The sequence below is a fragment of the Anomaloglossus baeobatrachus genome, chromosome 5 (assembly GCF_048569485.1).
Source record: "Anomaloglossus baeobatrachus isolate aAnoBae1 chromosome 5, aAnoBae1.hap1, whole genome shotgun sequence".
NCBI lineage: Eukaryota > Metazoa > Chordata > Amphibia > Anura > Aromobatidae > Anomaloglossus > Anomaloglossus baeobatrachus.
In genome coordinates, this window is record NC_134357.1 from 558,597,809 (window position 1) to 558,619,617 (window position 21,809).

At 47.4% G+C, this 21,809-nt stretch overlaps 1 protein-coding gene across 1 annotated transcript in view; it reads right to left on the bottom strand.

Annotated features, from left to right (window-relative positions):
• LOC142312345 (uncharacterized) overlaps positions 1–21,809 on the bottom strand; it is a 180,173-nt gene that overhangs the window by 137,230 nt on the left and 21,134 nt on the right. The gene's annotated exons all lie outside the window — the stretch shown is intronic.

A 21,809-nucleotide genomic window follows, 5' to 3' on the forward strand; every position in this document is an offset into this window, starting at 1 on the left:
TCCAAATGCGACATAGCGTCCACTAATTAGTCCAGCCAAATGTTCAGTCAAATAGCACTTTTTCCCCTCCGAGCCCTGCTGTGCACCCAAACAGTTGATTTCCACCACACATAAGGTATCAGCATACTCAGGAGAAACTGCACAATAAATTTTATGCTGCTTTTTTTTCCTTTTACTCAAGTAAAGAAAGGAGAATAGAAAGAACAGAAAAAAAGAAGAGCAGCATTCCTGTGACCTACGAAAACTTATGCCCGGCGGACTTCTAAATCGATATCAGATTCAGTGGATTATCAAGCCAGGGACCCCAAATCTGAAGATATGACTGGATCGAGTTGTTTGTGTATGCAAACATTTTTTCAAAAGAGCAAGTATAATTTATGTCTTCTTTTATGTCGTTGTCGCGGGCGGGGAGGACGCCACTGCGCTGCGCTCGCTAACGCTCGGGTCCGGCGCTGCTGCGGCTCGGTGGCTCGAGCGGTGGGCCAGATCCGGGGACTCGAGCGGCGCTCCTCGCCAGTGAGGGAAAGGAGTGGTTGGTTTGGGGGATTTAGTCCGTGACGCCACCCACGGGTCGTGGTGGAGATAGGCACCACCGCTGCTGGTGACGGGGATCCCGGGAGCGATGGTAGGGAGCAGCTGGGATGTTGTTTTCCCCCTCCGTGGGTAGGGGTCACTGGTCCCGGGGCCCGATGATGAGACGGGGAGGCAGGGTTGGTGAGGTACAGGGTTGCAGGGACAGCGCGGCGCGGTGCCGGATGGCACGGGTGTACTCACTCAGCAAGAAAGGTACAAAGTCCTCGGTAAACCAAACGGCTGGATGGACGGGTCCCGCAGCCGGCTGCAGTGTCTCTCCCCGGACAGGTGATGGCGGCTGTCTTTCCCTGCACCTTGATGTTCTCCTTCTGACTACTATGGATTCCCAACGGTAGTCCGCTCCCCGGTGTATGGATACCGGAGGAGCCCGTTTGCCCGCAGGCGCTGGCCCTTGGGTCTCTAGCCTTAGGCGGTAGCTGTATACCCTCACGGTGTGGGTGGTTGCCTTCAATCGGGACTTTTGCTGTTATGAAACCCGTGGGGTTCCAGTCACATTCGGATCTGACTATTGTCGGGGTCCGATGGCCCTGCCCGTGTGTGCTGGCTTCACTTCGCTCCCCGGCCGGTACCGGCGGGCCGTCGCCCGACCCCGGTCCTACGGTTCCGCGTTGCTCCACCACTCCTGCAGACGGCCACCACCGTCTGTCAACCTTGCTGTCAGTGCCTGGGCCACAAACCCAGACACCCAAGTGTTTACTCCTCTCACTTCCACCTCCTGGACTAAACTGTCACTTTTCCCGCCTCCAGGCCTGTGAACTCCTCGGTGGGTGGAGCCCAACCGCTTGGTTCTGCCCCACCTGGTGTGGACATCAGACCCTGGAGGGAGGCAACAAGGATTTTGTGTTTGGCTGGTGTCCCTGTCTAATGGGGGTGGGGGTGTTTGTGTGTTATCTGTGACGACTTGGCTAGGCCAGGGCGCCACATTCCCCCTTGGTGAAATGCAGACCGTCCACGGGCTGCCCGTCCATCACCGGTTTTATTTTTATTTTCAAAAACTGTAAAAATATAAATAACAGGTAAACATTCTAAGCATAGTATTTTTGGTTAGCACACTTGAACGTTGCACATATAAACAAAAACATTTTTAATAATGACGGACGGACGGATGTCTTCCGCTCTCCCACCCAACCAACCTAGCCCTGATGCTGCCCCTAAGAAGTGGGCAGCACCCCTTGACCCCAGTCCAGGTTCAGGCTGCCCGAGCGGGAACGGGTACGGTTACTTGCACCCAGTTGTCACTTCAGGGGACCCCACATCCTTGGGGGACCCCAGACCCCCGGAGGATGGCCACCGGTCCTGGTGGTGGCCGGGCCCCAGCCTGCTCTGCTGCGGGCCCTTCCTCCAATCTGCCTCCCCGGAGGCGGCTCCGAAGGAATATCACCCCTCAACTTATTTACAAGCCCACAAGTTCATTGGTGGCCTGCCAGTTCTCGGCCTTGTCCATGAGTAGTCTCTCATGCAGGTGGTAAAACTCAGAAAGTCCCTCCGGGGACAACTTGCCGGCAACGGCCGGGATAATCACATGGACAATTAGATGAAGGTTCACGGTTGATTAAAGTCATTCATTTAAACTGCTGAGGGTCCCAACGGGGGACAACTGCTTGCAACGGCGGACCGCTGCCACTACTTAAGGTCATACTCCTCCAGGACCTCTTCCTGCTCCACATTCGGGCGGCTTGGCGGAGGAGAGGGCTGGGGCTGCATCTGCTCACTGCGGCTCTTCCTCTGCTTTACATCCAGGGCGAACCAGCCACTCTCTCCGCAGTGGCGGGTATAAGTCACTAGGTCGCCCGGCAAAATAGATCACGACCTGGATGGCCCGTGGGGAGGTGCGAATTGACATCGCGGCGGGCCACGAATACTTCGGCCTCCAGGCCCGGCTCATAGATGAAGCCGAACCCCCTCCGTTGGTAGAACTGCCGGACTTGACCCTCATACACTGGGCCCCGCACCCGAAAGGTGGCATGACGGAGTGCATCCTTCTCCCTGATCACCCTCGCCATCACTTCGGCCCTCTGCTTCTCTCTGGCGGCAATCTCCCGGCCCAACGGGTTTGGTCCCCTGTCCCAGTATGGGGCGTTGGCAGACCCCTGCGCCCGGGTTGGGCCCCGCTGGACCGCACCCACACCGGCCACTACCGGTTCTCTTTCGTCGGGGTCCTGCGGTGACATGGCCTGGACTGCGGTTTTGCAGTTGCGGCCCGACGCAGCCTCAGCCGAGGCGGGGGACTCAGGGTTAGCTGACCTCACCGGTTGAGCCTTCGGGCCAGCAGCGGCCGGTTCTTCCACGGCTGGGCGGACTGCCGGAGCCGGGACGGCTTCAGGTGCGGACACTTCCGGGGCTGATGGCTCCTTGTCGCGGACGGCTACTTCCCGCGGGGCCTTCCACGGTAGCGAGAGTGACACAGGCCATTCCCGAACAACGCCCCCAGGCCGGTCCTCTCGGGCGGACGGGTTGGATTCCTCTACCGGTGTTGGGGGTAGTGGACCGAGCAGAGGGGCAACAGCAGCCGACACGGATGGCGGGGGAGGCAGGAGGGTGAGCGGGCGCAGGCCGGGCCCTTCAGCCGCAGCGGCCGGTCCTCCTCGGACATAGGGGCGTGGGTCGCTTACCCGCTCCTCCAACTCTGTCTCCACCTCGCGTTTCCGCACGGCCGCCGCCATCTCTTCCATCTCGGCCACCCAGTGCTCCATCAGGAACCGGACCTGGGCTTAAAGGCGGCAGCACATCTGCGCGGTCCGGGCTTCCACCCACGCCGCTGTTCCTGGCGTGGGCTCGGGGATTTCCGCGGTGCCGGACGGACGGGACATCATGCGTGGTCGTGTTCCAGGAACCAAATGCTTGCAGAGTCCTAGCGTCCCCACTTTTATAGCCGCGGCTACATCAGGCAGACACACTCTCGCGCCCCCTTGGTACTCTTCAGCACTTCCGTTTGTTGTGGGCGGGGCTTTGCTTTCGCGCCTTCCCAGCTCGGAGAAGATGCTCAAGCGGGAGATTTTCGCGCCAAGATGGCGGCGCTTCAAAATTTTTCGGCCGGACACCGCCGGCGGAGATCACAAGGCGCACTTCTACTGGTAAGTAGACGGGTTCAATCCTGTTCACAGCGCCAAGTTGTCACGGGCGGGGAGGACGCCACTGCGCTGCGCTTGCTAACGCTCTGGTCCGGCGCTGCTGCGGCTGCTGCTGCTCGGTGGCTCGAGCAGTGGGCCGTATCCGGGGACTTGAGCGGCGCTCCTCGCCCGTGAGGGAAAGGGGTGGTTGGCTTGGGGGATTTAGTCCTTGATGCCACCCATGGGTCGTGGTGAAGATAGGCACCACCGCTGCTGGTGACGGGGATCCCGGGAGCATTGGTTGGGAGCAGCTGGGATGTTGTTTTCCCCCTCCATGGGTAGGGGTCGGTGGTCCCGGGGCCCGATGATGAGACGGGGAGGCAGGGTTGGTGAGGTGCAGGGACAGCGCGGCGCGGTGCCGGATGGCACGGGTGTATTCACTCAGCAAGAAAGGTACAAAGTCCTCGGTAAACCAAACGGCTGGATGGACGGGTCCCGCAGCCGGCTGCAGTGTCTCTCCCCGGACAGGTGATGGCGGCTGTCTTTCCCTGCACCTTGATGTTCTCCTTCTGACTACTATGGATTCCCAACAGTAGTCCGCTCCGCGGTGTATGAGTAACGGAGGAGCCCGTTTGCCCGCAGGCGCTGGCCCTTGGGTCTCTAGCCTTAGGCGGTAGCTGTATACCCTCATACCCTCACGGTGTGGGCGGTTGCCTTCAATCGGGACTTTTGCTGTTATGAAACCCCTGGGGTTCCAGTCACATTCGGATCTGACTATTGTCGGCGGCTCCAAGCCTGGTCGGGGTCCGATGGCCCAGCCTGTGTGTGCTGGCTTCACTTCGCTCCCCGGTCGGTACCGGCGGGCCGTCGCCCGACCCCGGTCCTACGGTTCCGCGTTGCTCCACCACTCCTGCAGACGGCCACCACCATCTGCCAACCTTGCTGTCAGTGCCTGGGCCACAAACCGAGACACCCAAGTGTTTACTCCTCTCACTTCCACCTCCTGGACTAAACTGTCACTTTTCCCGCCTCCAGGCCTGTGAACTCCTCGGTGGGTGGAGCCAACCGCTTGGTTCCGCCCCACCTGGTGTGGACATCAGACCCTGGAGGGAGGCAACAAGGATTTTGTGTTTGGATGGTGTCCCTGTCTAATGAGGGTGGGGGTGTTTGTGTGTTATCTGTGACGACCTGGCTAGGCCAGGGCGCCACATCATCTAATGTTGGTAATGTTGAGCTCTTCCAGTGTCTCGTTATAGCTAGTTTGGTCGGTGTGACAAAATGTGCTATTAATGCTCTATTTTTAGGTAGGTTCGATTGAGTATTTAATAGCAATAACGCTAAGCCGGTGAGGGGTGAATCTCCTTTCCCATAACTGAGGACAAAAGATTAAACATTGATGTCCATATTGGTTGTATCGTTGGATATCCCATAATATATGCATTAGTGAGCCCCTACCTCCACAGTCCCTCCAACAACGATCTGAGACCTTGGGGAAGAATGCATTAAGTTTTTGTGGCGTATAATACCACCTTAGTGTTGTCTTCATATAGGCCTTTATATATGCACTGCAACGTAAGGTTTTATTAGCTAACGCTAAAGCACATTTCCAGTCTTCCTCTGAGAACTTTATTCCCAGGTCCTCCTCCCACGAAATAAATGGAGCCGATTTCACAAACACCTCCCTACCATTCATAAAAGAATAGATCGGTTTCAAACCTTTCATTGAGTTGCTTTGGTTGGCTAGAATTTGGGTAAAACCTGTGTTAACTCTCACCCGTAACAGTGGGGAAGATTGCAAATAGTGTCTGATACGGAGGTATTTTTAAAACTCGTTATTTGGAATTGAGTATTTCTTATGTAAAGCTTCAAAGGAGTGAGCCCCCGAGTCAGCCAGCAAAAGCGATATGTCTGTGAGGCCTTTGCTTATCCAGATCCCCACATCCATATCCTGAATTAAATACTCCAAAGTCTCTAGTGGGGCTATTTTGTACAACAGGGTGCTAGGATGGTTTCCCTCTTTATGCGTGGACTTCCACAACGCTGCAGAGTTTACTGTAGAGGTCAAAGGGGAAATTTGTTGGTCAATGGATAATAGGGATGCAAAAAGAAAGGCTTTCAGATTTCCCGACTTAAGATAAGCTGCTTCTAGCTGAACCCAAGCAGCTGTTCCTTCATCGCACCACCATTTCCTAATTTGATCTAACTGAGTCGCACAGAAATAGTCCTTCAAATCTAGAAGACCCAGTCCCCCTAATTTCTTTGTTTTTTTAAGTAACAAATGGGATAGCCGAGGTGTTTTCCCTTCCAAATGAACTTATTAATTGTTCGGTGAGTTTTCTTAAAGAAGGATTTTGGTATCTTTATTGGCAAGGTTCGGAATAAGTACAGAAATTTTGGCAAAGTAAACATTTGAAAGGTGGCCACCCTTCCCACCCACAAGATTTCCTGTTTCGAAAAATCTGCTAACTCCCCCTCCACTCTTGCTACTAATGGAATGTAGTTCGCTTGATATAGGTCATCTATTCTTGCTGTGAGGCGAATACCAAGGTATGATATGTAGTCCTCCCTCCAGTCAAAAGGGAATTGTTGCTTTAGACTGGTCAGCTGCTGATTAGGCACATTTATAGGGAGTATTTGAGATTTATCTGTATTTATCTTGTATAGAGAAAGAGACCCATAATACTCAATCACCTTCATTACCTCCATCAGAGAAGTCACCGGGTTTTCCAAAGACAGAATGATATCATCTGCATAGAGCGATATACAATGAGATGTCCCCTCTGCCAAAATTCCCTGTATAATAGGGTTCTGTCTTATTGCTTGTGCTAATGGTTCAATGGACAATATAAAAATCAGGGGGGATAAAGGGCAACCTTGCCTTGTGCCATTTGTGATCAAAAACTCCTCCGAGAGGGCACCATTAGCATTAACCCTCGCGGAGGGGGCACAATACAATGCCCGAATTGCGTCAACTATTGGGCCTTCAAAACCCATCCTCTCTAAAACCTCAAAAACAAAGGACCACCTAAATCTATCAAACGCCTTTTTGGCGTCTAGCGCTACCAACAGTGTTGGGCGTTTTGTCCTATTCGCTATTTCAATTAAATGTATTATTCTCCTTGTGTTTTCCACCGTCTGTCTGCCCTGTATGAATCCAGACTGGTCCGATGAGACAACCAAGGGTATAATGTCTGCCAGGCGTGTCGCTAAGCATTTTGCATAAATCTTAAGGTCCGAGTTTAGCAAAGAAATTGGTCTAAAAATTTGCGGGACATCTGGAGATTTACCTTCCTTTGGGAGTATTATAATGGTAGCAGCCAACATTTCTTTCAGAAAGGAACCCAACTTCATGGCTAATTGAAATGTTTCCTTCAAATGTGGAATACAAGAAAGAGGGGAGAGTGCACCACAATAGCAAACAATAGTAAAGGGGGTGCTGATAATGCAATGAACAGAGTCAATATGAAAGGGAGAAAACAGACATTGCATATGGACGCACAACCCGTAATAGAAATATGAAAAACCTTTATTCATAGTACACTTAATACAATCTAAAAACAATTAAAACATGGACAAAAACGAGATCTTGTACCCACAGACAATACAATCATGTATACAGAAGCAATGATAATAATAATGTCCTGCCACAGCTAGAAAAATATATGATGCGGAAAGTCAAACACCTGAGAATAGTATCAATAGTCTCATGATATATCATGCCATGTGCATATATACAGACAGTAAGTCGCCTAATGCAAGGTAAGCAATGTGTACTAAAGTTGTAAATGCTCTGTATAGAGTGAAAGAAGCTGGTATACCCCAAAACACACAATGAGGCCCATATACAGCCAGAGCAACAACAGAGTCTTGGAAAAAACTCACATACGTTCCCCAGGGTCCAAAGCAGTCCAGACAATGTCAGCCTATTCCCAAGGAGGGGAATTGGACCTGCGCGAACCAAGAGCACAGCACTCAACAATGGAGCAGCCAGTGCCCACCCAATGTAACAACAGGGGAAATGGAGTAACGGAGTAACCGCTGGGCCCAATGGAACAGAGCATCCGCACTGGGTCAGGAACAACAGATGGGTACAAGGATCACCCCACGCGTAGCGCCGCTGTTGCGGCTTCGTCAGGGGAAATGAAATATGAAATATCCTTCAAATGTGGGACTAGCAAATCCGAAAAAGTTTTATAATAAAAATTTGTTAGTCCATCCGGACCTGGAGCTTTGTTAACTGAGATGGACTTAATTGCTGTTACTATTTCTGCACTAGTTAACGGTGCATTGAGAGGGCTAAGTTGCTCCTTTGAAATAGAAGGGAGATTTAAAGTTTTGAGAAAAGACCTCATTGTCGTGCTAGGAGGAGGAGGAGCCGCCAAATTCTGCTACAAATTATACAGGGTTGAGTAGTATTTCCCAAACTCATTAGCTATATCTTTCGGGTCGCAGAATTTTTTACCTGGCTGACTCCTGTCAAGTATGTGAGAAATTTTCGAACGACGGCTAAGTGTCTTCAGCCTTCTAGCCAGCAGCTTCCCTGCTTTGTTGTTCTGCGAGTAATACAGCGCTTTAACCTTTTTTAACTTCTGTTCATATTGGTCCAAGAGGCAGTCTTTCAGTTGAATTCTAAGGTGCCTAAGAGCTGCAATATTCTGATATGAGGGTGACATTTTATTGACCCCCTCCACCTCCTTTATTTTAGAGAGCAGGTTCCCTATTTTAGCTTCTCTTTCTTTTTTAACTCTATGTCCCAACTTAATAAAAAGGCCCCGTACGAATACCTTATGTGCGTTCCACACTGTGAAAAAATTGGTTACCGAATTAGCGTTCAATTCAAAGAATTCTTTCAAATTCCCTTTAATGAATTCCTTGCTCTGGTTTTTGGCCAGCAGTAGCGGATTAAAGGCCGCTTTACACACTGCGATATCGGTACCGATATCTCCAGCGTGCGGACCCGCCCCCATCGGTTGTGCGACATGGGCAAATCTCTGCCCATGTCGCACAACATCGCCCGGACCCGTCAAACGGACTTACCTTCCCTGCGACGACGCTGTGACCGGCGAACCGCCTCCTTTCTAAGGGGGCGGTTCGTTCAGCGTCACAGCAGCGTCACTGAACCGCCGCCCAATAGAAGCGGAAGGGCGGAGATAAGCGGTACGTAACATCCCGCCCACCTCCTTCCTTCCTCATTGCGGCCGGCCGCAGGTAAGGTGAGGTTCCTCATTCCTGCGGTGTTACACGGAGCGATGTGTGCTGACGCAGGAATGAGGAACAACTTCGTTACTGCTGCAGCAACGATATTTAAGAATGGACCCCCATGTCACCGATGAGCAATTTTGCACGTTTTTGCGACGATGCAAAATCGCTCATAGGTGTCACACGCAACGGCATCGCTAAAGCGACCGGATGTGCGTCACAATTCCGTGACCCCAACGAGATCACTTGAGCGATGTCGTAGCGTGTAAAGCCCGCTTAAGTCTCCATTGGGAAAGTTGAGAGCTATTATGCGACTCTTCTACAGTTATACTGATTGGAGCGTGATCTGACCATGTTAGATGTTCTATAGCAGATGAAGTAGTAATATTTAGTAGTGATCTAATTACAAGAAACAAGTCAATTCTAGAATAAGATTTGTGAACGGCAGAGAAAAAGGTGTAATCCCTTTCTACATTGTGTTAAGTTCGCCAGATGTCATATAGATCCTCTATATGGATAATTTTGGCTAGTGGGATATACTGTTTTCGTTTTGATGTTGTCGAGTCTAAGTCCCCGTCATGGATCGCATTGAAGTCCCCACAATAAATTAAGTGACCTTGTTTTAACTTATTTACCTGCTTAATTTAGTTTATACAACTGGTTGTTATTGGTTGTTATAGGGCGCATACACTCTTACCACCGCGTACATAACATTGTTAAGTGAGGCTATCTGTATGATGTATCTCCCTTGCGTGTCCTGGACTGTGGTGATGGGGACATCTGTCAGTGATGATCTAAAAGCTAGCAGCACCCCGCTCTGTTTCTTTTAATAGTGTGACTGGATTATTTCTGGTAAGAGAGGGTGGTGTACTCTGAATGCATCCCTTTTCAAAAGATGTGTTTCCTGGGCGCAACAGACATCACAATGACTAGACACTGCTTCTTTCCACATAAAAGACCTCTTTTGGGGAGTGTTCAATCCGTTATCATTCAAATAACCAAACTTAAGAACCATTGTTACTTATTATTATTATTATTTATTATTATAGCGCCATCAATTGCATGGCGCTTTACATGTGAAAGGGGTGTACATAATAGGGACAAGTAGAATAATCATAAACAATACAAAGCACAGGAGGAGAGAGGTCCCTGCCCGCGAGGGCTCACAGTCTACAAGGGATAGGTGAGGATACAGTAGGTTAGGGTAGAGCCGATTGTGCGTCGCTGTATCAGACTGAGGATTAAGGCAGGTTGTAGGTTTGTCGGAAGAGGTGGGTCTTCAGGTTCCTTTTGAAGCTTGCCAAGGTAGGCGAGAGTCTGATGTGTTGTGGCAGAGCATTCCGGAGTATGGGGGAGGCACGGGAGAAATCTTGGATGCGATGGTGGGAAGAGGAGATGAGAGGGGAGCAGAGGAGGAGATCTTGTGAGGATCTGAGGTTACGTGCAGGTAAGTACCGGAAGATTAGGTCACAGATGTAGGGAGGAGACAGGTTGTGGATGGCTTTGTATGTCATGGTTAGTGTTTTGAACTGGAGTCGTTGGGCAATGGGAAGCCAGTGAAGGGATTGGCAGAGAGGAGAGGTCGGGCAGTAGCGGGTGGACAGGTGGATTAGGCAGGCAGCATAGTTTAGAATAGATTGTAGGGGTGCGAGACTGTTAGAAGGGAGGCCACAGAGCAGGAAGTTGCAATAATCCAGGCGGGAGATAATAAGGGCATGTACTAGGGTTTTTGCAGCTTATCCTTATCCTTTTGCTTTGTCTGCTCATCTCAAGAAATTCATCTAGTCGTGTAGGGAGCATGGTAACCGAAGAGGTCATATCCACTGAAAGAGCAAAACCCTGATTGTCACAGGAATGGGAAAAGAGGAAAAGCATAGTCTGAAGAGAAACACAAGTCTGTCTATTGTCCAATCTCGTGTCGAACTGCCTGAAAGAGACGCTTTAATTAGGCCCTGAATATAGGCTCTGAGTGTAGCTAGTAGCACTTCCTCCGAGATTCCTCTGAACTTGACATTATTACAACGAGACCTATCCTCTAGATCTATTAGTTTTGCTTTAACAGACTGCAGTTCATCTACTAGGTCTCCATCCTCCTCCGCTAGGGAATTATGGGATTATGCGAATTCTCCCATCTTTTGTTCTATATGTGATACTCTTGAATCCAACTCCAGGGTCTGAACTTGTATCGGAAGGAAAGTACTCTCCAGATCTTTTTGTAAGGATCGGCTGAATAGGAGTAACATATCTTTGATCAGTGTGCCTGATGCTGATTGATCTGTTGTAGGGAGAACTTCTAAGGCAGAAATCACACTTGACGGAACAGCATGTGCCCCCCTGACTTCAACGGGTGGTACCGGGCTCTCCAAGCAGTGTGCGCCCCCACTTCCCTGCCCAGAGGGGGGTGTTGCATCATTGTCTCTCAAAGGGCTATACCTGGATCCTGGCACGGGGGAGTCAGTGCAGGGGCTCCGGGGGGCCCGTGGCGAGCCAGCTGGCAGTGTTGAGAGAGCCCCTGGCTGGGGATTGTTTTCCATATTTACTCTTGTGGGCTCCTGTTAAGGTGAACTCTTAACCAGAGATCACTAGTTGCCTACTGCCTGGTCTAATTGGTGTGGGTCGAGTGCATGCTTGAAAAATGAGATCAGACACAGTCGGATATTCATCTTTCCTCGACAGAAGTCAGCCCATGCTCTGCTTTATTACAACTGAGCTTGCTCTGATATAACCTTGCAAAGGGGCATGTCCGGATGTGTTCATTGGTCAGTGGGTCGAACAATGTATTAGTCCCATGAGCTGATTGGTAGGCGTCATTGTAGGCGGGTCTATGACATCATTGGATGGATCCATGGTGATGGTGATGGGAGGGACGTCATCTGGTGGATCCATGCTGGATGGTCTGGTCTGTAATGTCATCTGATCTTTGGTTTGGTCTTCTCTTATTATTATTATTATTATTTATTATTATAGCGCCATTTATTCCATGGCGCTTTACAAGTGAAAGAGGGTATACGTACAACAATCATTAACAGTACAAGACAGACTGGTATAGGAGGAGAGAGGACCCTGCCCGCGAGGGCTCACAGTCTACAGGGAATGGGTGATGGTACAATAGGTGAGGACAGAGCTGGTTGCGCAGTGATCTACTGGGCTGAGGGCTATTGTAGGTTGTAGGCTTGTTGGAAGAGGTGGGTCTTGAGGTTCCTCTTGAAGCTTTCCACGGTAGGGGAGAGTCTGATGTGCTGAGGTAGAGCGTTCCAGAGTATGGGGGATGCACGGGAGAAATCTTGTACACGATTGTGGGAAGAGGAGATAAGAGAGGAGCAGAGAAGGAGATCTTGTGAGGATCTAAGGTTGCGTGCAGGTAGGTACTGGGAGACTAGGTCACAGATGTAGGGAGGAGACAGGTTGTGCATGGCTTTGTATGTCATGGTTAATGTTTTGAACTGGAGTCGTTGGGCGATGGGAAGCCAGTGAAGGGATTGGCAGAGTGGCGAGGCTGGGGAGTAGCGAGGGGAGAGGTGGATTAAGCGGGCTGCAGAGTTTAGGATAGATTGGAGGGGTGCAAGAGTGTTGGAAGGGAGGCCAGAGAGCAGGAGGTTGCAGTAGTCGAGGCGGGAGATGATGAGGGCATGCACTAATGTTTTTGCAGATTCTTGGTTAAGAAAAGCATGGATCCGGGAGATATTTTTGAGTTGTAATCGGCATGAGGTGAAGAGGGCTTGGATGTGTGGCTTGAAGGATAGAGCAGAGTCGAGGGTCACTCCAAGGCAACGAGCTTGTGAGACTGGGGTGAGTGAGCAACCATCAAGTTTGATGGAAAGGCTTGTTGGAGGAGATGAGTGAGGAGGAGGAAAGACAATGAACTCTGTTTTGTCCATGTTAAGTTTTAGGAATCGTGCAGAGAAGAAGGATGAAATAGCAGACAAACATTGTGGTATTTTGGTTAGTAGAGAGGTAATGTCAGGTCCAGAGAGGTAGATCTGTGTGTCATCGGCATAGAGATGATACTGGAAGCCGTGGGACTCTATGAGCTGTCCCAAGCCGAAGGTGTAGATGGAGAACAGCAGGGGTCCAAGAACTGAGCCTTGAGGGACACCGACAGATAGGGGGCGAGATGAGGAAGTGGTGTGAGAATGGGAGACGCTGAAAGTTCGGTCGGTTAAGTATGAGGAGATCCAAGATAGGGCCAAGTCTGTGATGCCCAGAGATGAGAGAATCTGTAGTAGGAGGGAATGGTCTACTGTGTCGAAGGCAGAAGACAGGTCCAGGAGGAGGAGGATAGAGTAGTGTCGCTTGGCTTTGGCGGTTAGTAGATCATTGGTGACTTTGGTTAGGGCAGTTTCGGTAGAATGATGTGGTCGGAAGCCAGATTGAAGCCGGTCAAAGAGGGAGCAGGAGGAGAGGTATGAGGACAATTCAAGATGGACATGCTGTTCCAGTAGTTTTGAGGCGTAGGGGAGAAGGGATATGGGGCGATAGTTTGACACAGAGGATGGGTCAAGGGAGGGCTTTTTGAGGATGGGTGTAATAGAGGCATGTTTAAAGCATGAAGGGAATACACCACTTGCTAGTGATAGGTTGAAGAGATGGGTTAGGGCTGGGATGAGGACTGCGGTGATGTTGGGGATGAGGTGCGATGGGAGCGGGTCCAGTGCACAGGTGGTTATATGGTATCTTCTTACACCTGGACATTCCTTGCATTCCAGGCAAGGTGTGGAGAAACAGGCAATGACAGCCACCTTTATATCTGTGTCATGTATATGATCTGAAACCTGAATTATGTAAGGCAAATCGACATATTTCCCACAATGCTCTATGTCCAGAGGTTAATTAAGTTTTTCATTTTATGGCTCTCCTCAACAGTCCCCCCTAAATACTTTATTAACCTTCTGACCCTACCGTGGTCCTCTAACACATCAGCTCTAATGCTTTAACTGCAACTTTTTCATTTTTCTATCCGCTATACAAGCAATGCTAAGCCTTTGCCCCCGCTGGTACAGACTGCTAATCAGAGAGTTGATCACATCCCACACACACAGTTCACAAAGGCACAGGTAACGAACCAGTCGCTTAGAACAGACTATTTAATACCGAAGATTTTGAGATTAATCGATAAGAAAGAGTAAGGCAATTGTAAGAATAAGCTTCTTACTGTTATGCTGCAGCTTTTAGCGTTACTGTTTCTGAAAGACTGAATCTCAGTCAACATCTGAGTGCTGTCCGCGTCTTCGAGACTTTTCTACCTGAATACACCTGATTGTATCACAACACTAATGGATCTCTTCTTGTCTCGGGTCTATAATCTACCACCAGGAGGCCTTTAACAAGATTTCCCTTACACATGGATCCGATTACCTTCAGTAACACAGAGTAGCACTTTTACGGCTTCAAATACCAACAAATAAAACAATACCAGTTACCTACAAGTGTACGTTATCCTTAAAAAGTCACTTAAACCCTTAAAATAATTGATTGGTTCAGGTCAGATAATGTTTTTTTCCACCATGAGCCCTTATTTGTGTAATGTTCCTGTACCCAATGTTCCCTTATCGTTATTTCCCATGTATCATCCCCAATCTAGAAATTCTCCATAAAGTTCTATGTGAGATAATCCAGCACTAGGTGACCCTCATTCTGCTGGTACGATGGACTCTTTACAGCCGCTGTTGTGTGGGTTTTCCCTCAAGCTTCATGGAAGTCGCTGTGGTTGGGAAAAGCTGGATCGGTCCACCTGATTCTGACTCAGGGATCATTCTGACTTGTCTTTTTAGGATCACCCAGTCTCCTGGCTGGAGACCAAGTGCTCCTAACACTGATTTAGGATCTGGAATTGGAGGATACACATGTTTAACACACTATATAGGCAGTTGTATACGGCTCATACATCACTGGTCAGGATATCACACTGTATCTGCAGTATCTGTGAGAAATATAATCACGTTCTAGGTACTAAACCAAAAATACCTTATATAAAGATCTAATTATTAAAGGAAAACGAACATTTGTTACATGATTTGCAGCATTCACCATTATCTTGTGGATCGTTACATGTTTGTTATAATCATTAAAATTCCAAACAACATCCACCCATGTGACTATAGACACAATTAAATATTCCAATAAAGGAGGGGGCAGGGATTGGGGCAATAGCCCTAAACTCTCCCTACCTCGCAGCGGAGGTCGGCACCCTATAAGGCGAATTGGCGCCCCCGCTCACCGACGGCTCACCTTCTCTATCCCTACACTGCTAAGCTAATACATGCTGCTAATGTCAGTGAGGAAATATAGAAACCGTGAGATACCGGGGATAAAGAGGCGTCAGTATGCAATTATATATATCCAAGTCATTCCCAAAGATTAAATATTCACACTCTGTATTTTACATAGCTGTTTGGTAGCTTAAATCAATATGATACATCAAAATTGAAGGACCAAACCCTAAAATAAATTAAATATCTCACATGTATAACATGTACCCACTATATCAATATAATAATAAGGCCAGGTAAAGTCATGAGGAGATCTCGTCCAATCACAGACTCTCCACTGTCCAATTCACACTCAGGCTAATAAAATAAACGCATATTTATCAGACACTTAGCATGAAAGAAGCGCAACGCATTTCTCCCCTCTTCGCAGTGGCAGATGGGTTCATCAGGGGCATCCCCAGGTACTGACCTCTATAATGACCTCTGCTATAGGATATGTACTTTTACCACTTTTTAGGAACTCCATCTTTACATACCACCAGCACCATGAGTTTTTCAGCAGTAATGTTTTCCACACTGGATATGTTTCAGAGCAGACCTGAAAAGAAATTCACACAACACGCACAAAACTCATATAAACCTACTCATGGTAGATGTATATGACTAATCTGCAATCACCGGAGCAGTAGAGCGGATGAGGGGGGTGTTTCTACGAGGTCTTTACAGTTTTTTCTACCTTAATAGACACACGTCTTACAAGACTGGAGGTGTCTCGCCACCTGGGTACTGAGCAGTGGTGCCGCCAATATCTTGTCCATCCCAACACCTTTGTCACATGGGTTACCTGGGCCATTATTGAGTAGAACGCTCACGGCAGAGAAAGCGTACCGCCCTTTATCCACAGACCTTCCTCAGTCACTGGCTCCCTGCGTCTCACACTCCGTTCCTTGCTGAATCGCTTGTTCCTGTAAGGATTTAAGAACACAAGGAGTGACCAATGTCACGGACGACGTGACAGGAGCCACCGAGGTACTGGTCTGCATTGGACTCTCAACTCTAGGCCCATTCACTGCTTCTTTGTTGTGCACCTGTGCGAGCATCTCCTCCGGCTGCTGCCTATATCCACATTTTGACTATCTTACCCTTTTCCGCTCTACGAACCACAGTGATCGCAAATCTTCATCTCATTCTCCTATTCCGATGAGAGAGGAGTGGTTTGATTTTTAATACCTCATGTTGCGTAACCTCAGCATATCCAGTGCAGAATCAACCAGCATCTTGGTATCTGGATCCATCTACGGAAAAACTCAAAATCTGCATTAGCAATGGGCTCATCTGAGACATGTTCAAAACCTGACAATTCTTGTTACATCAGAGCAATCATGAGATATGTCTGTCTGCTGTATCCTCCTTACAGATAAAAATATAAAGAACACTTAATAGAAAAACCCAATCGATGAACAAATTAAAACCTTAGATAATATGTGTGATTTTCCACATCATCTTTCCCCCCCTTTTTGAATCTATTATCCAAAACATAATTAGATTCAAAAAGTGTGTGGCCCCGGAGCTCTACATTTAGGCATGAAAGTCACATTGTATAGATTGTACCTAATCAGGAACACCAGAAATATTGTTTTTATCTGTAACTTAATAATGGAAAACCCTTTCAATGGCTTTTATAACCTTTGCTTGGACCACAGAAATCTGCATTGCAATCATTCTTTCTATAAAAAGAAAGCAGATTATTCAATACATTAAATATAAAACACAGAATTCCATAAATCATCCACATTCCTTAAATCAAATTATTGTAATTATTAATAAATGATTATTATTATTATGATTATTATTATTATTATTAATAACTATAATAATAACGTAGCACAACCTCTGGATATTGGATGTAGGGGCGTTCATATTTGAAACATTGAGGAGATTATCAGCATCTCTGTGATATTGTCCTATAACCTGAAGGGATAAAAGAATCTAGAACAAATAAACTGGCCATGTGGGATAACAAAATGTTGACTTGCCATAGAAAAATTATCTAACAGACTTCTATGCTTGAAAAGCTATCAATGAATGTAAACATGTCCACAGTTGACTTTTATTTCTTTGGGATAAAATTAGTAAAATAAATCTATTGTCAATGACCTTTTTCCAATATAATTTGCAATGAATTCCCCTTTTTTTTTTTTTTTTTTTTTTTTTTCTTTTGGGCTGCTCTCACAATAGATTCCAAGGGGAGACAAAAAAAACCCTGTTCCACAAGTTTTTAAGATTGCTCCTCCCCCCAAAACCAGATGGAAAGAGGCTTCTTCAGCTGCAGGAGACAAGTCACATTTCCCTTCTTCTGTTGATTTATTTGTTTATTTTTATTTTATTAAAACATGCAACTCTCAGGATAAATCTATCAGATCCATAACGGAAATATTTATTATTTACTTCTTTATCATGACCTCTACTGCAAAGGTACGTTATTTAAAGGTTTTTTTCTAATTTTATTGCTTACTAATTAATAAGATATTCCTCCTTGTGACTGTCCTGACTCAATCCAACCTGCACACTGGATCTATATTAAGTGTTTTCCACAACCACCCAATCATTCAATATTCCATCTTTTAGTGCTATAAACATTTACTAACACTTCATGTTATTCAGTGGCTGCAGTTTTGTCAGCTCCACTGAGGCCTATAGAAAATGGCCCCACAGCACGTGACTTCCTTCTTTGTTGGGATTGTAGCATCATGTGGGGGAGGGGAAGGTAAACTTTTTTTTTTTCAACTATTTCCCCCTATATTCTATAGTCTGGATTTTATACATACACACCATTGCACATCCCCCACTCACTTCCTGTCTTTGTCTCAATCATGCCTCAGCCATGTGCTTCATCCACCATTTTAAAATCTGTAGGAACATGTGGCAGAGAAAAGGGAAAACTGACCTCACATCTGCTCAAACTCTGTCTCCCCATTTTCTATAGTCTGTACTTATACATATATATATTTATACACACACATATGTCCTAGATCTAAGTCTAATTATAGATAAAAACACTTATTTTTCGGTCTAAGTATATAGTACTCCATCCAATCCATTGCTCAAACATTTACAGAGCACATGGTCTTCTTCACACAAACCCCTGACTCACTTCGTTTTCTTTGTCTCAATTATGCCTCAGCCATGTGCTTCGTCCACCATTTTAAAATCTTACCTAAAATGTCTGCCTCCATGACTAGCACATGGTTTATCACAGGATTGCGGCCTAGAGTCCCCACATCTCAACACATTCCACTCATCCGGATTTTTTCCGACCACAACTACACACAACTTCATCAATTTCTCCATCTTTCTCTCAAGATAAACAATATCAACAAAACCAACAAACAAACACAGGACTAGATGACTCACAACTGACACACAACTTGAACACTAAGTAAAGTTTTGTTAAGTCTGCAGCAGGCGCCTCGTCACGGTGTCCCTGCCCAGTTTCTACATGGTCCGTAATTCATAAAGACACAAATGGTGTCACCCCTGGCTACAAGGTGCCCGTACCAGCCGATTCACGTCCAGCGCTTTTTCTAGACCCCAAGACACCTCATACCAATTATATCACCCAAGCTTGCGCTAAGCCCCAATGGTATCCGTACCAGCCATTTCACGTCCAGCGTTAGGCCCCAAGACTACCACGTACCAGCCACAATGCGCAACTTAAACGCTATGCCCCAATGGTATCCGTACCAGCCATTCCACGCTAAACTGCGCTAGGCCCCAATATTACCACGTACCAGCAGTCCCACGTATTTCCTTACAGAGCCATAAACTGTACCACAGGCGACAACCGTATACTATACCACAGACAAAATCCTTTACCATATCAACAAATTTGAGAGCCCGTGAAAAACACGTGCCTAACCTGACCAATTAAAACCTGCGCTATATCTCTAGGTCTTGTACCAAACCGTATTAACTACTTAAGTCTCCACTAGAACCACAAACCATATCACAGGTGACAACTAACAGAACTCACAAACCCACATGCTCTCTTAATTTCCCCTCTTCACAAATACACACAACAGACAGCAGGCAACTGAATACGTGACGGTTCTTCCGAGATTAATATGGCCAGCAGCGGAGAAACTCTTCTGCCGTCACAGAGATCGCAAAAAACGGACACGGTCAGGCAATCAGTGCCACATACCCTGAGACACACGAGTAAGACTTCAGATTATAAAAATCAGCAGACTTACCATGTTCTCGTATAAAGAGCTGATCAGACTCTTGGATCAGGGTATCCAGCACGTCCTGCCATTCCAATCGCCGGTCCTCAAGATTGTAGAGTTTCTCCTATACTGGCCCCATGTTGGGCGCCAATAATGTTAAGGTGAACTCTTAACCAGAGATCACTAGTTGCCTACTGCCTGGTCTAATTGGCGTAGGTCGAGTGCATGCTTGAAAAATGAGATCAGACACAGTCGGATATTCATCTTTCCTCGACAGAAGTCAGCCCATGCTCTGCTTTATTACAACTGAGCTTGCTCTGATATAACCTTGCAAAGGGGCATGTCCGGATGTGTTCATTGGTCAGTGGGTCGAACAATGTATTAGTCCATGAGCTGATTGGTAGGCGTCATTGTAGGCGGGTCTATGACATCATTGGATGGATCCATGGTGATGGTGATGGGAGGGACGTCATCTGGTGGATCCATGCTGGATGGTCTGGTCTGTAATGTCATCTGATCTTTGGTTTGGTCTTCTCTTATATGGTATCTTCTTACACCTGGACATTCCTTGCATTCCAGGCAAGGTGTGGAGAAACAGGCAATGACAGCCACCTTTATATCTGTGTCATGTATATGATCTGAAACCTGAATTATGTAAGGCAAATCGGCATATTTCCCACAATGCTCTATGTCCAGAGGTTAATTAAGTATTTCATTTTATGGCTCTCCTCAACACTCCTTTCTCCCTTGGTCCAGTGTGCCCCCTTCCTCTCTGGAATTATTGAAATAGAACTCTAGTTTGCCCTGCTTCTTCTGACTTCTTTTGCCTCTGGTCATCATCATGTGCTTTTGCTGCTTTTATATTTAAAAGAGGGTGAGAGGTCGCTATTGGGCAGGGTGTCCCTGGTGCTGGGGACTCTGTGACTTGGAGCTGCTTATATTAGAACATTATTTCAGGTAATGAGCCCCACATCTCCCCTCCATGTATGGCAGTATGAATTTCATAAAGTCTCCGCTTAAGACTTGGGTTAAGGCCCTGTCACACACAGAGATAAATCTGCGGCAGATCTGTGGTTGCAGTGAAATTGTGGACAATCAGTGCCAGGTTTGTGGCTGTGTACAAATGGAACAATATGTCCATTATTTCACTGTAACCACAGATCTGCCAAAGATTTATCTCTGTGTGTGACGGGGCCTTTAGACCCCTTTATCTCCCAGTTCAGATCAGACAGATCTTAATGCTTGCTATGGAATGCAGTCCCTTCTCTCAGGCAGCTGCCAGATAATGTCTGACTCAGAGTGCCGGGCACTTGTAACAGACTGTGTATCCTAGTAACAGGAACTGCTGTGGCCTGTCAGCACTATCTTATCTTCTAAGATCTACTGCTGGTCTCCTGTCTGGACTAAAAGGCCTTGAATATATTTATCTGCTGTGCTGTGTACTGTAAATTCAAGAAGGCAGAGGGTTAATGTACTCCGCCTCCTCCACACAGAATCCCCAGCACTCAGGATCTTCACTGATGTTATCTTCAGCACTGGGGGATTCTCCTGCTGCTGCTCCTGTATGCTACTTGTCTGTGTGACCCTGGAGCTCCCGGGCCCTTATCTCTCCCTCAGGATCACTGCTGCTGCTGCTTGCTTGATCCTTGACCTCCGAGTGCTCAGCCTCTCCTTCCCCACGCTGTCACAGCAATGTAGATAGGATTTCTCCCCTGCTTCTTCTGTTTTGTCTTTCTGGCCAGTCAGGGTTTAGCAACAAGGAAATCTCTGGCCTTCACGAGCAGCAGACCTCACCTCCTCCAAAATCAAGTTTTGCACAATTGGGGCTCAATAGTCAGTGGCCCCGTCTTCTCCAATAGTGCTAATCCCCTTTGTATTGAAAGTGGTGTACAAGGGAGCTCTGCAGCAGCCCGATGGCGTAGATTGGCTCTGCTTAATCAGGAGCTCCCTCAAGCACACATGCCCACTACGGCGGCCATCTTGGAATCTCTCAGCATGCCTGAATTTTTATAATGCCCTTCATGTGGGTTAAGGCCATTTTCTACTCATCCCTTTGCCTGATTTTAATCAGATTGTAAGCCTCCCTGAGATCCAACTTAGAGAACTAATTAGCCCCAACAATCTGATTAAAGAAATCAGGCATGAGCGGGAGAGGATAAGGGTCATGGATGGTAATTTGATTCAACTCGCAAAAATCTAGATGGACACAGTCCTCCATCATTTTTCTTAAGAAAGAAGAACCTTGCTGCCCCAGGAGAAGAGGAGGGTGTGATATGTCCCTTAGCAAGACTCTCTTGGTCTTTGGAACTTTTCCCCTGGGCAATCATACAGTATGCGTGGTGGGGAGGCATATCTTGGCACCTCTTTTCTGAGAATACATCAGCACAATTGGACAAAAATGAGAGTACAGCCTTAGTGGAGATGGAAGAGATAACCGTATTTAGGCAATTATTCCTGCAGAACTCACTTCATCTGGCTATCTTTCTGGACTGCCAGTTCATCACAGGATTATGCGTAAGTAACCAGGAAAG